Below are 19018 nucleotides of genomic sequence, written 5' to 3'. Positions count from 1 at the left end.
CCGAGACTCTTCCAGAGTGCGAGGCGGGAATCGAACCCGCAAGCCGAAGGAGTGGGTCCAAAGCCTACGCTTTAGCCCCCACGACCATCGTCCCACTCTCAGAAATACATTCTATTCAATGATTTTAATTTGAAATTGAAGCAATAATATTTTTAACTTTAAACATTTTATTTTATTTTTAAGAAGTAAATAATATTCATTAGATTTTGTTTAATTGTTCAAAATTCGAGGATTTTATAATTTGAAAACTTCTGAGTTTGGATAATTAATATTCTAAAATATTATCAACAATAAATAAATAAAATAAATTGACTAATGTGCTGAATTTAATTAGTTCGATTAATCAAATAATAAAGGTTCGCAATGCGTCGATAACTTATTATCAAAAATAAATTTAACATCTATACTGGTAAAGGCCTCCAATTTCCCATTATTTATCATATTTTTTATTAACTAAATACTCGTTTAATTATTGTTGATATCCAAATTAATACCTTAGTTAAAATCAATATAAGTTAATAACTAATGCCGGGGCTTTTGATTCGTATAGCAAATTTTAATTGCATCAACTGGTAACATTAGAAAAAATAAAGAAAAAAATAAATTAAGAAAAAAAGATGACATTAAATAACAGGATATTTTTTCTTTACTAGAAGGAAGTGTGATTTGTCGTAAATAAAAGCTTTTAAATTGTTGAAAGTGGTTCGGCTTTCCTTTTTGCGTATTCGCATTTCGTATCCAAATGATCCCAGTCTTCAAATTAAGCGATTTTGCGGAAAAATCATATTTTAAATAAACTGAGACTATAGACCAATGAACTTGTATCTGCTGTAAAATTTAATTTAGCGAATAAAGTGTGATAAATCGACAAAATTGCGATAAATTTGATCATTAATGTAAACTATCATCTTTTTGGAGTACCTTGTATGCAGAAATATGTGATAATGCACTATTTATAGCCTCTTATCTAAAGATAAACTCAACAAGTGACACTTTGCCGTTGTTACCCTTTTCTAGGGTAAAGTCAGGTATACTGTACCTACTCACCAATTACTTTGCTCAACGTTACCCTGTACTCTACCTGTCTTTATCCAGAGTTTACGATAACCTTCAACATTTCGTACTTCCATGTTTTCTGCGTTGGCGATTGTGAATTCTCTTTTGTTAAAGCTACTTTGGCTTTAACAAACACATTCTTGTCACGTATCTCATGCTTCGCACTCGATTTTGTCCCAAATGCGAACTTTTCATATCAAATGTATATTATATTTATTTCTGTACCTCGGTCTGAGGCTGCTTATTCAGATAATGCAAAATAAGACACAAATTTTATTTTTAATGATTACTTCAATATTTGTTTCTTATTTTGCATTACATTTTAGTTTTAGTTACCCTGGAACATCTTCATTATTTTTAAAATTAAAAAAGTGCGCATCTAATTAAAAAAATTGTTGTCAAACATTTTATTGCAACTTGTGTCGTTTTCCCATAAATTTAATTTGTTTATTTTAAATGCTATTTTTAACGATCGAAACTAAAAATACGCATTGTAGCTTATTGTGGTTCTGAGCAAATTTTTAGATATAATTTAGGTGGTTAATTTTGTTAAATAAACTCTTATTGTATCTTATGTGCTTTTTCCAAAAAGTTAATTTTTTTATTTTCAATGTATTTTCATAACAAGAGTTTATAACACATTTGTAGATATTTTTAGTTGAACAACTTTTGTCTTTTAGTTTTTTTGTACCTTCTGTATTTTTTCCAAAAAAAAAATATATTTTTAATCTTATTTTTTATGATTGAAATGCTTGTCCTATTTAAAAATTAATAACCACAAATTTATAGATCCATTTAAGGTGAACAAATTCCGTCTCTTAATTTTTGTTACACCTTGCGTCGTCTTTCAAAAAAATTAATTTTCTTTTTCGAATGTTATTTTCATAAATTAAAACAAAAACTATTCCTCCTATAAAACAATTATTGATGATAAATTTGGATGAAATATCACTTCTTTTTGGATGAGCATCTTTTGTCTATTATTTTTTTTCGTAGCTTGTGTCGTTTGTCCGAAAATTTAATTTTTTATAATTAAAATAAAAGTTATGCATACTATCAAAAAATGATTAAGTTTGACCGCAAAATGGAATTTTTTATTATTTTTTGTGCGACCAAAATTTAAATAGTCGATTTTCCAGAAAAGCCAAAAAAGTTGTTATTCCAATCTTGTAGGATATGTGTATTAATTACTCTGGTTGTACCTATTATTGCAGTTTTTTTTCCTAATCAGAATAAGCTGAGTACATATAATTTTTTTGATCACTTACCAAACACCCTCAAAAATACTATAGATATTTAAATTTGCTTAATGTATAGATTTTCTGAAAATAAAAGCAAGAATCCAACGAATAAATTTTGACAACCATCATAAAATACTCCTATTGTAATTTAAAAATGATCCTCGCATAAAAAAATTTTAGGACTTCTCTTTTCATATTTCTTTCGTCTTTATTTTTATTATTATTAAATCACAATAAACCGTATATTGAATTTTTAAATTATCAAAACGTGGTCTCCGAAATTTTCAAAATTCTCTTATTCTTTGGATTTTTATCCGAAATGGCTGGCTAATAAACTAAACCCTCAGTACTCAACATTAAAACAATGTACAAAAGGCCAAACTAATAGATTAATTTGTTTAAAAGTTATCGTGCTAAGGGTCCAGTCACAAAATACGTGATATGTTTTTTCAGGAACTTTACCCCCCCCCCCCACCTCCGCGTGATGCTTTTTCCATTGCGCTTAAAATGGAGAATGATACTTTAAAAGACTCCCCCCCCCCCCAACGTATCACATATTTTGTGATTGACCCCTAACAAGCTAAAAATCTATACACATAGACAGATTCGAAAAAACTTGTTTTCGACAACCATGTAAAAAAGAAATTTTTAAATCAATTTAGAAATAATACAGCTTAAAATAGGTATGCTTTTTAATATCTCACTAAACCGTACTATCAAATTGCACTTAACATTAACGATCGGAAATCTCAAATAGTTAATACACGATCAAAGAAAATTAATGATATCTCTCAAATATTTGAAATGTTATCAATAGCGTCACTTTGTTCAGGAAACTTGTGTTCGGAGGACAAATCCTCCCCCCCCCCGCCCTCCCTCCATACAAGACCACATAATTTTTCATCGTGAGAAAAAGGTTTATTCTAAGCTCTTTCTCATGCACTTTTTGTAAATATATATAACGATAGTTACGCCTCATCTGTGCAGAAATTGCCCAACTTATTTCCGATGTGGGCCCGACCGGATTTTCCACATGTGGCCGCAAGGGGGCAAATGGTGGGGCTCGCCTCAGAACCACGTCGGGTCAGGTTAGGTTACACAAGATTATGTCAGGTTTTCTGTTATCGTGATGATATTGTTTTTCTTTCATCGAACTCAAAATGCCAAAAGCTAAAAGTAGATTGCGATTTCGGAATAACAGAATTGTTGGGAAGATTTCTTATATCCGCAATGAAGGCAAAGGTAAGCTTTAATTCGCTAGAATCAAAATCACAATTCATTTTAAGCTTCTGAAGATTTCCAGCAATTCATTCGAGAAAGCGTCGTTATTTTGAGCTCATCTACTATTTAAGTAAACAAAAAAATGTTTTCCAGCTTTTAGGATTTTATATTTTGTTGCTGATATTGTGAAAATAGATATTACCTTATACCAAATGTATGAATTTCCGGGTTAGTAACATTGTATATTAAATGCTTTTTAAATTGTCTCGAACATAACCTCACTTTTAAAATCTCATTCCAAATGCCCCATGTGCATTAGTCAAACAAAAATCATTCCAAAAGCATATTAAGAAGATTCAAAAATATTTATAAGTAAAATTCATTTGTGTGTGTGTGTGTGTGTGTGTAATAGATGTAAATTTGAACGTTGTTTGTCAATGCATAACAGTTTTCTTCGAAATTTAAACTCTTATCGATAAATTGAAGCAATACAACAGCTAATGTAATTTAGAATATTTACAATGAGATATAATGTATAAAGATATATAATGTGGAATATTGAAAAATTAAATTTTTGTAAAATACAAAGTTGAAGAAATAATAATATAAAAACTTTTGAAATTTTACCAAAGAAGAAATAAATATTAAAGGGGCCAGATTGGGCCCCCATTTTGGATGCCCAGATATGGGCCTTGTCGGGTAGGGCAATTCATTTACGGTCTAACGCTAAACTGATTACCCTATTGGACCCACATTTTTCCCGATCGGGGCCCGACCGGCTACCCACAAAAATTTCTGCACGGGTTTATATCATTAATCACAGTAAAGCTAAAATTTATAGTTAAAAACAACTTATATCCTTACACTTTTTAAATTTACAATTTTAGCCTCAGAATTAATAATTTAAAATAATACCGTCAAAATTTAATCACTTAAATTGAAAAGTAAATATAAATGCTATATAATTGCACGATTTGTAATTTTGAGCGTGTCAAAATTATAATTGCAATATTCACATAATTTAAAGATATTACGACAATCCTGGAATCTTATAAAATATCTTGCAATGCATATTGAATACATATTAATACTGTACTCTCTTAAACATACATCTCTTAAATATAAAATTTCGGGTTGAAAATGGCAGTTTAAACACTTCTTAACTTCTATTTTGCTAATTTACTATTTTTCATTCTCAAGTTGGTAGCAAAATACCAAATCCAAAGTCCTCGTTCCGTAATAATTTAATTTTTATTATTGGTTAGTCGAATGCATGAACTTTTTGCATACATCTCGTATGTGAGCGTAATCGGTATAGGTATAAGACTTATGTATGATACGCATTTAAAATTTCACACAGTCAATATTGCATTTTTCTTACGCAGTAAGATTTACCCATTTTCTGAAAGTCTAAAAATTATTCTGTGATTCAGCGTGCACAGAGAAAATTTGTTCATTAAAATTTACCCAGTTAGTTGGGTAAATGTAGGACATTGCTGCATTTAGATAAAGTTTACAATTATTTTAGGATTTAATTCAAAACATAATTATAAATATTACAAAAGAGTTATGTAAAATCTCAAGTCCAAAAGTGTAAATTTTTATATGTAATCATTCTTATAAGGATTGTATTATTTTCATACCAGTATATCATAAAATAATGCAAAGTAATGTAAATTTGTATTAAAGGAATTATATCAAGTTTATTTTCGTGTGATATTAAAGATTCACTTTAAACAAAGTATAGATCTCAGAATTTTTTAGAGATTCTCACTTTTATTATGAGAGGAATTACACAACAGTATGGTAAAATGAGAATCGCAAGGGACGTCAACATTGTCAGGGCTGAAGTTGAAATTCAAGTCTCCCGTAGAAACTTTAACATTTTTAAGTTTCGGTTAATATTCTAGGACTTCAGAAAATATTCAAATATATGGATTAGTTTTACGTGTTTAATTTTATTAATTAAATTTTAACCTAATTTAAGTTAATAGATTTTATATGAATTTAATTTGTAAGTTTTTAATGTTCAGATTTTCACAAGTTTAAAATATCGAAAATTAAATAATTTAGAGTATTCAGGTTACAAAATTTCTAATAAAATAATTATCCAATGTTTTTATTTACTTTCTCTAAATTTATAAGCCAGTTTATTAATAAAATGTTAAAACAAGAAATTTCAATGAACGGGGACCAGATATTTTCTGGAAGGCCCTGAGGTACTCGTACTTTAACTTTTTAGCTGGGATTTTTTTCTCGATATTCTAAGTGTTAAGTTAACCGTGAAGTCTAGTCGTTAGCGATAGAACGTGTTAAGCTTAGAGTAGGTGGTTAGAAACCCGTCACAACGTTTTCTGCTTTTAAAAGCGTTAATATCATTAAAAGCGAGCGACTATATTATATATATGTGATGTATTGTAATTTAATGTAATTGTTTAAGATCAATTGTGTGAGGATGTGTGTAGTAAGTGGATGACCTTCCACAGAATCAGGTTGTAGCAAGAATTTTTTTGCTGACGCACGAAATTTTAGATGACTAGGATGTATAATTCACATACAGAGCGCTAAACTTTGTTTTCTTTGATTGAAACTGTAACTAATAGTTCGAATCATTTTACCTAAACTGGTAGATAATCAACATCTCGGTTTACGTAACTGTCAGGTAATCTTTATTATCTAGTTGTATTATTTCTTACTGAATGACGAATTAAATTATAATAAATTTTGCATGACTGAATGTGAAATTTTAATCAAATGCCGTACTGTCCTCCGTGTACCAAACTAACTTATGTAAAATTTAACGAACAAATATTCTACGTGTAAGGTCCCGTAACTAGGCCATAGTGTGTTTTTTCCGCAAAGAAATGCAATGCAATTTATTCTCAAATATCACCCAAATCATTTATCCCCTAAGTTCATTCCTGATGAAGCTAGCCACCCCGACTCCTTTTATGAAAGTGCCACGATGGTTCCCTATGCGGGACGGAATGTAGGGCTGTTACCACACCACGAAGGGCGTAGTTGTTTACGGCGAGGTAATCTGCTCGTGGACGGATACCAATATCGATGACGTCAATTAGTAGAAGCGAAGGCCTCGTACCCGCTTTCCCTGTGCCTCTTACCCCCTCATGTATCATTATGGTGGTATATGTACGAACGGCAATGGCATGGCATGGCGTGATAAATCACAGCAGCAGACGGTGTTCCCTTCATTCGCCTCCCGCTCACCTCCTATTCCCCACGATTTTGGCCCATATGCACTTGACTTCATAATATTCAATTCCATGAAATCTGAATGAAACCCACTCATTGCATCTTTAATGAAAGTGCATTGTACTATAGGTATTCATCAAATGTTTTTAAACGATATTATTAAACTATAGCTTTTGAATCCCAATTGTCCTAATTATTTTCATTACACTGAAAGAAATTTTATAATAATACTTGATATTTTAATATTCATAATTGATATAGTCGATTACGATTAAGGGAAATCGTGTAGATATAAAAATTATTGTTATTATTAAATATCTTTAGAAAAACAATTGGTATATTCAAGAACAAAAATTTATATTTTATGTATTAAAACGCAGAATAAGAAAAATTGATAATGACATATTCAAATAATATAAAAGCAATTATAGGAATTAATTGATTGAGCTACAAAAGTTAATATAAATATTCTACAAATTAATATAGTCAAAGAGAAAGTGAAAGGCAATAATAGATATTTTTATTTTCTGTGATAGACGCTAACAGAAGTTGTATTCTTCAGTTGAGGAAATTGCAAAACACTATACCAAAAAATCCGAGCCCAGCATTCACGATGTGGATCGGAGAACTTCGTGCTTCCCGCTAAACTGGTCAAGATTCATGTATGGACACGTGTTTTGTTTTTAAGGCTCAGGTTTTGAGCATCAGATTATAAAGCATTGCTAAAAATTCTAGAAAGTTTCAATATATTCTAAAAATTTTAAAATATTTAAAAGGATTTTTGAACTTTTTACAAAGGTTTATGAACGTTTTACGAAGATTTTATGGATTTGAACGATTGAAAAGAGGCGTGTACATTAGGGTGGTTCAAAATCATACCTGTTGACATTTTTTTTATTAGAGGGCATGTCACCCCTCCCCATTTAGTGTGGTCGCCGGAAAAAAATTCCCTTTAAGTTTGAACCAAATCGGTTAATATTAAGACATGCCGCAAAGACCCTGAAAATCCGAGAAGATTAACATGGGGAAATTTTGGTTTTCGGAACAATGGGATTTAGGTTTCTGGATTTAAACTTAGCTTGCGGGAAATATTAAGAATTTGTTAAGCAGTCTCTAGTCAATCATTTCCATTAAATTACTTTGAATTTTAATGCCCCCCCCCCTGTGGTGCCCCAAAAATTACCCAAAAACTAAAATTGACATTTTTGCCAAAAATTTACACATAAACGCTCAGTTTTTCCCTTTTTTGCTATAAATTATTTTTTTTTGTCAAGTGAAATGTCTTCAGGTATTTTTCAACTAATTAACAATTGTTTAAACCATTTATTTTTGTTTAAATAATTTTTTTGCTATCACTCATTGAAAGGTAGATTTTTTATGTTTGATTGAACAATTGCATATTTTTAGGAATAATGATCTTTGTTTTAAGCATTTAGTATATGTTTAAACAATTAATTATTATTTAATTGTAACTTTTTCTTAACAATAGGTATAAACTGTAGCTTAAAAAAAAATTAGTTAGATTTTCTGCTTATTATTAAATATCTGAGTCATTTACTTACTAGTACCTTATTTTGTTATAAATTCTTATTTCTTTAAAGAAATTTGGTTTGTTTATACAATTTTTTTCGAAAAAATTTTTTTTGAAATTTCTGTTTTTTGCAATTAATGTGGTAATTTTTCATTTTTGAGAGCAAAATTTTGTGTTTTAATTTCCAGTGACGTTAAAAGAATACAAATATTTATAATTCCTTTGCGAATACTAAGAGCTATTCTGCGGGATCAACATAAACCAAAAAAAACTTACTTTGATCTTTCAGAGGACAAACAAGTGTGTGTACTTAGCACAAGCTAAGTTTAAATCCAGAAAGCTGAATCCCATAGTTCCGAAAACCAAAATTTCCCCATGTTAATCTTATCGGATTTTCAGAGCCTTTGCGGCACGTCTTAATATTAACCGATTTGGCTCAAACTTGTAGAGAATTTTTTTTCCGGCAACCTCACAAAATGGGGGGAGGCATGTCCTCTATTCGAAAGTCAGTTGTTTGAACTAACTAGTGTACATCACTAGTTTAAAAATATTTCACAACAATTTTACGAGGCTTTTAAATATTTCCTAAAATTTAAAGGATTTCAAACATTTTAAAAAGGGTACAGCACACCAGATTTCAAAGATTGTAAAACACTTGGTAGATTTGAAAATATTTCACTAAGATTTCAAAGAATTCGATAATTTCAACGAATAAAAAAAAATTGACAAAGATTTCAAAAGATTTCACACAAATTTCCCAAAGATTTTGAACATATCATAAAGATTGCAAGGATATCAAAGATTTGAAAATGGCGTTTACACAATATTCTAAAATGTTCATAAAGATTTCGAACATTTCAAAAAATTGTAAAGCCTTCAAAAGATTTCAAATATTCCAAAGACCTTAAACTATCAAATCAGGGTTTTAACAAGTTTGAAAATATTTTAAAGGTTTCAATTATTTCAAATCAACACAAAAGGTTTCACAAATAAATTTTAAACTAAGCATTCACACATACGTCATAAAAATTTTACAAAGATTTCAGGTATTTTAAAGATTGTAGAGATTTCAAAAATTTTACAAAAATGAGAATGACTCCAAAAGAATTCACAGAAATTTCAAGACCTCACAAAGATTTTAAGTACTTCAAGAGATTTCAACGAATTCACAAAGATTTCAAAAGGTTTCAAGGATTTCCAAGACGAGTTTTATTCGCAAAAAATGAGGAATTATTTTATTTATAGCTCTTTTTTCTTATAAATGTTTGGCCTTGTAAATGTATATTAATATACTTTTTATTTTTATTTTTGAATTTAATTCAATCCCAGTTTTGACCTTATTAAAGAAGTATATTTTCCAGATTTTACTTTTAATTTTGATTGTTTCTAAGTCGAGTTATTAAGCACCATGCGTTTTCTCACAATTCTAAAAATTCTCAACATTTAGTATATAAGGAATCTTCAAACCCCTTCTCACAGCATGATTTTCGTGCAACGCATGGGTGTTATATGCATATGTTTGCGTATCATGTATATACGTAAAGGTTAAGTCATTAACATCAGCGAGTTGTATTCTACATTGTTATGTGTACAAATGCTAATAATTATATTTATAATGTGCGTATTTATGTGCTATAATTGTACAGAGTGAGTTGGTGGAGTTTCACGACGGGTTACGAACTTGACGTTTTCGTATTTTCGACCGTCACATTTTTTTCGAATGACTCATAATTTTTAGTATAGTCCTTAGCAAATTTTAGAATCCTCTCATTTAAAATGTAAAAAAATTATTCCAATCTTTCTCATACACTCGAGTCGCCGTACTGCGAACATTTAGCACCGGTTCGTCCTCAATAGTGAAAACACATGAGGTGACCCCATTCCACGGATTATTCACTATGTTTAAATGTCAACTGTTTACATCCTGACAGTTTGTAGTGACAATTTAAATCTTTATTATTAAAATTATAATTAAAATGAACAAAGCGAAGGAAACCTTGAAAGACATCACAAATTGAATTATGGTCTTGCTTCAATTTAATATAGTAAATTTTAAATATCACATTTTCTTTTACAAGTCTTGTAGAACTTATATTAATTTTCCAATGTAAATTTTTCATAGATTACACTGCCACACAAAAAGAAAGTTTGCGGATCTGGTAACAAGACACACGTACTCCTGTGAATTTTAGGGCGCTGAATTCAAATTCGGTATGAAAAATCACCCATAACGTCATGGTTGAGCCATAACCTCAAAAAATGACGAAAAATCATGCACTGAGGCAAATAAATTTCAAAATAATGCCAGTGATGCAAATTCTCACTTCAAAAACATGTCAACAACTGTGAAGGATCAACCCTTGCCTGATATCAACTTATTTAACATAACCTTACCCAACAGAACGTGACCTCACCTAACCTGAATTAACAGAAATTTATTGAACTACACGTAAAGCTCTGGAAGCATATTTTCCCAGTAGCAAATGTGTGCTACATCGAATGGGTCAACTCGAGCCTAACCTAAAAATAAATCTAACCTAGCCTAACCTAACCTAACCTCACGAAACATAATTAAACTGATTGTGCTGTCCCGTTGTGTTTGCGGTACCGTTTGAATCAGCTTGGGCTTAACTTGCAAAGAGCTCAAACCTATCCTAACCTAAAAAAACCTGATCTAACCTAACCTAACTTAACTTCACGTAACACAATTAAACTCATTGTGTTGTCCCGTTTTGTTTGCGGTACCGTTTCATTCAGCTTCGGCTTAACCTACATAGAGGTTTAACCTATCCTAACCTAACAAAACCTGACCTAACCTAACCTAGCCGAATGAAATTCAACCACATGTGTAGCTATGTAGGCGTACGGTTCTCAGTCTTAAATGTGTGATATATTTAATATGTTAACTCGATCTTAACCTACAAATGAATCTAACTTAACAGAACCTAACGAAATTTTGCTTAACGCAACACAACTTAACTTAAGTGCTCCCGCTGTAACACAATAAAATTCATTTCATTGTTCTACAGGTGGTTAAAAATTTAGACGCACATTACTCATTTGAAGAAACTTAGAACTACAAGTAGAATTGACCCCATTTCAATTAACCTGACAATGTTTGTATCAATTAAAATGTAGAACTGTAACTTAAACATGCAAATGAATAAAAGTTTTATTCAAAATTTTTTTTTCTCTGCTTTTCATAAACTTAAGGGATATATTTATACTATCTTTCGTGTTTACATTTTATCTTGCTTTTTATCGTAATTAAATTGATTTATAGACCTACTTCAGTCTATTTTCTGCCTGCTATAACGTCCTTTTTTCTTCGAAGGAACGATGCCTCCACCACGTGCACCTCCACCACGTGGAGGTGCCCTGGTTACAGACACAGGCGAATAATACTAGCAACAAGCGGTTACGAAACTCCAGACATTTACTGCTATTAATGTCAAAATATGAAAGTACGCAAGAACAGGGTTGCCAGCGTAATCGGTTAGGTCAGGTCAGGTTTTGTTGGGTTAGGATAGGTTAAACCTTTATGTATGTTAAGCCGAAGCTGATTCAAACGGTATCGCAAACACAACGGGACAACACAATCAGTTTAATTGTGTTTCTTGAGGTTAGATTAGGCTAGGTTAGATTTATTTCTAGGTTAGGCTCAAGTTGACCTATTCGATGTAGCACACATTTGCTACTGGGAAAATATGCTTCCAGAGTTTTACGTGTAGTTCAATAAATTTAGGTTAATTCAGGTTAGGTAAGGTCAGGTTCTGTTGGGTAAAGTTATGTTAAATAAGTTGATGTCAGGCAAGGGTTGATCCTTCACAGTTGTCGACATGTTTTTGAAGTGAAAATTTGCATTAATGGCATTATTTTGAAATTTATTTGCCTCAGTGCATGATTTTTCGTCATTTTTTGAGGTTTTGGCTCAACCATGACGTGATGGGTGATTTTTGATACCGAATTTGAATTCAGCGCCCCAAAATCCATAGGAATTCGTGTATCTTGTTACCAGATCTGCACACTTTTTTTTTGTGTGGCTGTGTTATTAATAAATAGTATAGTACTTTTTAATATACATACCCGATTTCCCTAAATCGTAAAAGATTATAATAAACTATAATATCGGTTTCAACGCTTTTTCCCATTAAATTTCCATGGGTGTATTAAAACATACTTCATAAAAGAAATCCCTATAGAATTCACAGAATTTCCAAACCAAAAGTATGTAGTTTTCAAATTTGTATACTTGAATTTATTTTCAGGAAATCAACAAGAGCCATTTAGCTTGTGCTAAAGTCGATTAAGATAGTCGCAAAATTTGAAAATATTTTGCTGGAGAAGGATTGAGAGGCTCGCAGTGCATTGAAATTCAGATGTCCTGGTTCGGTAGCTCACCTTACTAGAAGGTTAGGTATTAATATAAATAAGGCTTGGCGCAGATACGTCTGCTTAATAAACACTCTACACATATTTCTTTAAATTCAGAAAGAAATGAGCTGCCCCGCCTCCGATCGGTCACCACATCACAAAGTCTATTATGGAAACGAAGCTTACCATTGAGCTTGAAAACTACAGATATAAAGAAAAGTATCGTGCGGATTTTATTTTTAAAGATAACAATTATTGACCGTTTAGTATAAAAGATATAATGTTGTAAAGAATAATGTTTCTGTTCTTGCGTGGCATATGGTGGGAGTTGGCAGTGACTATATGGCAACACTGACACTCAGTATTTCTTAGACCACAGTTCCATAGAGAATGAGTCTATAACTCTCAACTCCGTCAACACAATTTTCTCGGAGAATGAAAGTGCGGCGTTACCACTATCGTTCCCTTACGAACTGTCCCTCTGAATGTGTGTATTCGTATATGGAACGCTTCTACATGAGTGTACAATCTCAATAAAATTTTTTCACCTTTGGTCAAGAGAGAACTTATCATTTCTTGCATCTCTCTGAGCGCCAACTTTTGTCACGGTAAAAAAAATTGAGCTGTGACAGGGATATTATTCCTTGTTATAGCTAAACATTTAGCTGAAAACGAACGAAGGAATTTAGAAAGATCCCTGGATCAGCGAAAATGAATATCCTTGACCATTTTCTATATACCAGGGATATCGTATAGTCAAACCCATTATAAGTACAGCTATAATAGGGATATTAAGAATAGTTGTCTGAAGCAATTATCGGAAGAGCACCGGTGCATTATGGGAGCAGCGAAATAAAATGGCGACGGTCTAATGGGGAGCAGTGACAGTTGAGATTTAATTTGGACAATTAAACGCTTTTTACCACTTAAAATTTGCGCGAATGTTAATATTAAATGAAGTTTATGATGCAGTAATAATAATTTACATTTGTTTCGATTGTAGGCGATAACTATATTGAAATATCAAGAAACGCGATAAAAACAACAAACTTGACCTCCAAATGCATTACACGGATTTCAGGGAAATTCATTTTCGCGATACCAGACGAAAAATTGGCTACTGTAAGTTAATATATTTCTATAACAACTACATTTTTTTTCTAATCTGAAGATAATACAATAATACATAATCTGTCGAAAATAATAAACTTTCGAACTTAGCAATTTTGTCCAAATTCCTGGTTTACGAGAACAATTTACATAAAATAACTAAATGTGTAACTCTTCTAACTAAACGTTTTACCTAATCCAAGCGTACACTTTCTTTGAGTTTAATATATTCTCGATTCACTCGTTCGCCTCAAGAATTTTTTTTCCGTGTACGTTATTATCACGTGACAACTACCTTAAAAATAAAATCAGTCAGTTATCATGCAAAATGTTAACTTACACAAGGATGTACAATTTTGTTTACTTTTACTTATCTTAATTGTCAACCAAATCTTTCGATTTACACTTAATTTACATTTTTAACGCTTAAGCCAATTTTCGGACAAATTATAACACTTCTAACACAATATTAGAAGTGTGGACATAAACGTTCTAACCTCATAATGCAATATTTTCATTCAAATAAACAAATATAAACAAATATGGTTCCCTTCAAGACAGATAATAATAATTGTTCAATAGAAAAGTTTCTGTAGATCTGAAAAATGTATGATATATCAATATTTTTTTTTAAAAACAACAAATTTAAACCTTATTTGAACATTTGAAATTGTGTCTTCTTTTGTGTGAAATATATTAAATTACATATTGGTCTACTTAATAGTCATGTTTCCGTTTAAAAATGAATGAAGACCACAAAACACTAGTAAACCACAAAATACTAGTAGTAAACTTAGTATTTATTGTAAATCTTAATGCATTTAAAAAAATGAGGAATACAAAAGAAAGAGTGAAAGGGCAAAATCATTACGATTGCTTATATAAAACCCTTGTGAAATATATGTGTATATGTGACATTTATAAGCATTGATATTTATATTGCGTACTAGGAATGAGGTGAAGCTTTCACTTTATAAAATTTTGTTAGTTGCGACAAGAAGCTCCTTGTTAGTAGAGTTGATACAAGCTACAACAACTACTTCGATGGTAACAGTAACTAACCAGTTTTGTACGGCAACAATTCGCTGTTAGTCCTCCTATGAAGGTTATATAAGTAAGGATAGTAATTGTAGTCACAACATATAAATTAGTTACATTTACCAGCAATTTATTTTCCAAGAAATAAAAGTAGTAAAGGTTACAAGTTTTGCCCCATGGCGATATTGGTAGAACTGAAATCTGAGCAGTGCTGCCAACATTCGCATCGAAATATCGCGTCATGTTTTCGATGATCGCCATTCTAATCTGAACCTTTACGTATAAAGTGTAAACACGTGGAAAATATTGAAGAGCATCATACAGATCCTTAGGGCGTCCTCTACGGCCTACGCTTAGGACACCTTTTCACCGAGACCTGTTTTGAAATAATCGTGCAATTAATTTCCTTGGTATATCGTTCGACAATCCCTAGAGCTACATGTAGTTGCTCTTTGTTTTTAGCATAGATCTTAAGATCGTCCATGTAAAATACATGAGTGACCTTGTACTTTCGATCTGCAGGTTTGCCGCACAATTACTTGTCGGAATGGCGAAGTGCTAGAGATAGTGGCAATAATGTAAGGCAAAAGAGGAGTGAGCTCATGGTGTCGCCCTGAAAGACACCTCTCTGAAAGGTGACCTTGTCAAAAGACAGATGATAAGTCTATAGGAGGTCGAATCGAAAGCTTTCCGATAATCAGTCCAGGTCATTGATAGGTCACGCTGGTATAATGCTGCATCTTTGCAGACACATCTATCGATGAGCAGATTCTCCCGACATCCCGCTACGCCTTTCTTTGAACCTCGCTGTTCATACATTTCTTGCCACACAGGTTCAATTGCCCGAACAATCCTATCATTTAGGATAGCTGTGAATATCTTATAAAGTGTGTTCAGACAAGTGATTGGCCTGTAATTCTTCGGGTCAGCTAAGTTGCCTATTTTCGGCAGTTGTATTGTGCGCCCTTCCACCAACCACTCCGGAATCGGCTCTTCCGACTTCAAATATGAGGGGAAAATACGGGCCAAATGCTTATGGGTTGAAGAAAACTTCTTCCACCAGAAGGTTTTGATACAATCTGGTCCCGGTGCGGAATAGTTCTTCATCCCTCTTAATACTTGTTTCACCTCCTCGGTAGTGATGGGTGGGCATTCTTAATCAGGTGTTATGAGGGCATCACATAGCTCCTTGAAGCTATATATATATATATATGTTAAATTACAGTCTTTCTTTCATGGGAAACTGAAAATTATAAAATAGAGCGGAACCTAGAAAATCTGAAAATTTATATAAAATACAAAGATCCAAAAGCATTTCTGATTATTTTTAGAGAGTGAGATGTTTGAGAATTGATTTTATATACACAATCAATGCGCAATAGCACATAGACAATATATATTTTTTAAGCAAGAGAAGCTGAGGAAATATTTTCACTGCACTGTATTGTAAGATTACAAACGCTGGAGTAAATTCAGAAACCTATATTACACATCTTGTTACATTCTGCATCCTCAGTGAATGAGTGTACTGCATTACTGCATTGTTGCAGTAATGTGTTCTACTATTCAGCGAAGCAAGGAGCAGATAAGGCAGTTTTCGAGCTCGGATTGTCCTTTGGGCGGCCCTAGAGAGAAAAGAAAAAAACTACTTGGTAATGAAACACCTACTATGACCGAGGCTGATTCATTCAGGGGCGAAAAAAACCGTATACGAAAACTAGGGGCCCCTACCCAAATGAGTGTGCGAATTCCCAAAGGGTATAATTTCGGCAACATACTCCTAAATTAGTACCTTTTACATTAAATGACAATATTTAAGCTCTCTGCATAAAAAGGCAGATCGTACAAACATGCAAGTTATCAATTATCCATGTTCCGGGCATTTTCCTCGCAAAAATAACAGATTTGTTCACATTCTACACAAACTTTGCATTTTTGTACAACTCGGGTGCTTTCTGTAATAAGCCGGTCTAGAAGTCTAGTCTAGCGGTTCGTTTTTTTGACACTGCGAAAGCTTGTACAGAAAAGTTTCAAATTTTAATTTCCTGAACATATTTTCAAATATGAAATGTAATTGCGCATCTTTTTTCTGTAATGAAAGAACGTCCGTATGCACTAATATATTCTCGAGATCACTTTTGTTCCAAAAGACAAAAAAATCCCATGATTACAAATATCCTGGCTCACTTTTCGAAATTTTGGTCAGTTTTCGTGCAGACAATTTAATTACTTATTATGTAAAATGTTTATAAAATTATGTTCAGCATCGGTAAGAAAAAATCTAACTTTTTTCCCTCTAGCACTTTTTTCGTCAGATAAACCGTTTGCAATCAGCATAATAATCGAAATGATTGTTGACTCATACATTTGGTTAAAAAATCGTCTCTTCTGTTACAAAATCAATAATAATCTTTCTTAAGAATTTAATAATTCGGTTTAAAAATAATTAACTTTGTTTTCAATTCGTGTTTTTTGTTTTAAAATTAACATATATTCAGTTAAATAGTAATTTCTTTTGTAAGAATTGATCTTTTTCAGTGCAAAATTAATGCTTTTAGTTGCAAATACAACTTCTTGGTTAAATTTATTTTAAATTTTCTATTTGCTACAAAATTGAACTTTTTTCTTGAAAATTCACCATTTTCAGTGCATACGGACGTGTTACTGTTCTTTCGGGAGGAAAAGAAAATGCGCAATTTCATATTTCAATATATGATTGAAAAAATAATATTTGAAAGCTTCCTATACTAGCCCTCGCAGGGTCAACAAAACAGTGCGCTAGACTAGACTTCTATAACTGGTTATCACAAACAGCCCCTGAGATGTGCAAACACGGTTTGTTCAATCTGCCTTTTGATGCGGAGATCTTGTATATTGTTATTTGTGGTAAAAGGTACTACTTTAGTAGTGTAATTTAGTAGAACGGTGTGTTCCTTTCTGAATGAATTAATGTCGGTCATAGTAGGCGTTTCATTACCGGGTAGTTTTTTTCTTTTCTCGCTAGGGTCACCATTTTGATTTCTGAACCGTTCGCGGGAAACAGTGCGATAAGCATGTCGTATAGTTTATTTAAAATTAAGTTTAGAATATAAGAAAAATTATCTGCTGCAGTGCTCCGTTTTGTAAAAATTGAAGTGAGGATGGACTAAAAATTTACCGTTTTCCACTAGGATGAAGAGAATGACTGTTATGTGGATCGTAAATTGTAGACGCGACAAATGGAAACCGAATTCAAATTCAAGATTATGCAAAGTAATAACTTATATGTATGACTAAAGCAATATAATTTAAATATATGAAGTCTAAAGATTATGTTTAAATGTCATTAAATTGCCTATGAGCGATTTTTTATATTTTAAAGCGAAATGAGATTTAGAAGAAAGTTAGGTTAGTAAAATGTTTTTCTACAGAACGACGCATGTTAACTCACGAAAATAAAAAGACGTATGATGTGAAATATCAATAGCTATTATGATAAACTCTTGGAAAAGTATTATATTAATATTTGACCTACAGTCTATTATTATTTTATTATTTGTTACCATTAATTTAATAAACATATGATTATAATTTTAGCACACGCCTATTTGTAAACTGAGTAAAATTTCGTTTACAATCATATTTTTTGCAAGAACTATTTTTTTGCAAATGTGTGGGTTAACAAATCATATAGTCTAATTTAAATATTTAATATATTATGTCACATGACATTTTATTTGAAATGTATGTTTTAATAACAATACTTTAGTATAATTTTAAAATAAATAATCTGTAGCATGCAAATGTATCTTATGTAATTCGATAATCAGTTATCGATTTTGAATTTGGCGGGCAACCAGACTCATTCACTCCAAAAATGGTATCGGTCTTTTAGTGTTCACGTTCATAATTGACGTGAAAATGTTAGCCCTGCGCGTCGGGTCATTTTCTCCTCCATGGATGGTCGAAATTAGTGAAAACAAGATGATCTTATTGACTATGGCGGAAGGATACCTTTATTTTCCTGATGTTGAGCCTGATCTTGTAGCAGTCAGACTGGTCATAAAATGAGGGCCTCTCTGAATATGTTGAAGAAATTTTGGAAGGCTCTCCAATTTTGACCATTCAATTTTTTCCTTCGTGTATGTACGTTTTACCAGGTTTATACATATGAAACCGGTATTGCCATTTAGCGGCCAGTAGGCACACTTGTAGGCACTGTCGGAACTTACCATTTGTGCTAATTGGCGTATTG

At 32.0% G+C, this 19018-nt stretch overlaps 1 protein-coding gene across 1 annotated transcript in view; it reads left to right on the top strand.

Annotated features, from left to right (window-relative positions):
• LOC117169770 (homeobox protein Nkx-6.2-like) overlaps nucleotides 1-19018 on the top strand; it is a 301198-nt gene that overhangs the window by 216013 nt on the left and 66167 nt on the right. The gene's annotated exons all lie outside the window — the stretch shown is intronic.

Source organism: Belonocnema kinseyi, chromosome 3, assembly GCF_010883055.1.
Source record: "Belonocnema kinseyi isolate 2016_QV_RU_SX_M_011 chromosome 3, B_treatae_v1, whole genome shotgun sequence".
Classification (NCBI taxonomy): domain Eukaryota; kingdom Metazoa; phylum Arthropoda; class Insecta; order Hymenoptera; family Cynipidae; genus Belonocnema; species Belonocnema kinseyi.
The sequence above is the reverse complement of the archived record's forward strand: the minus strand, read 5'-3'. Positions and strand labels throughout refer to the sequence as shown.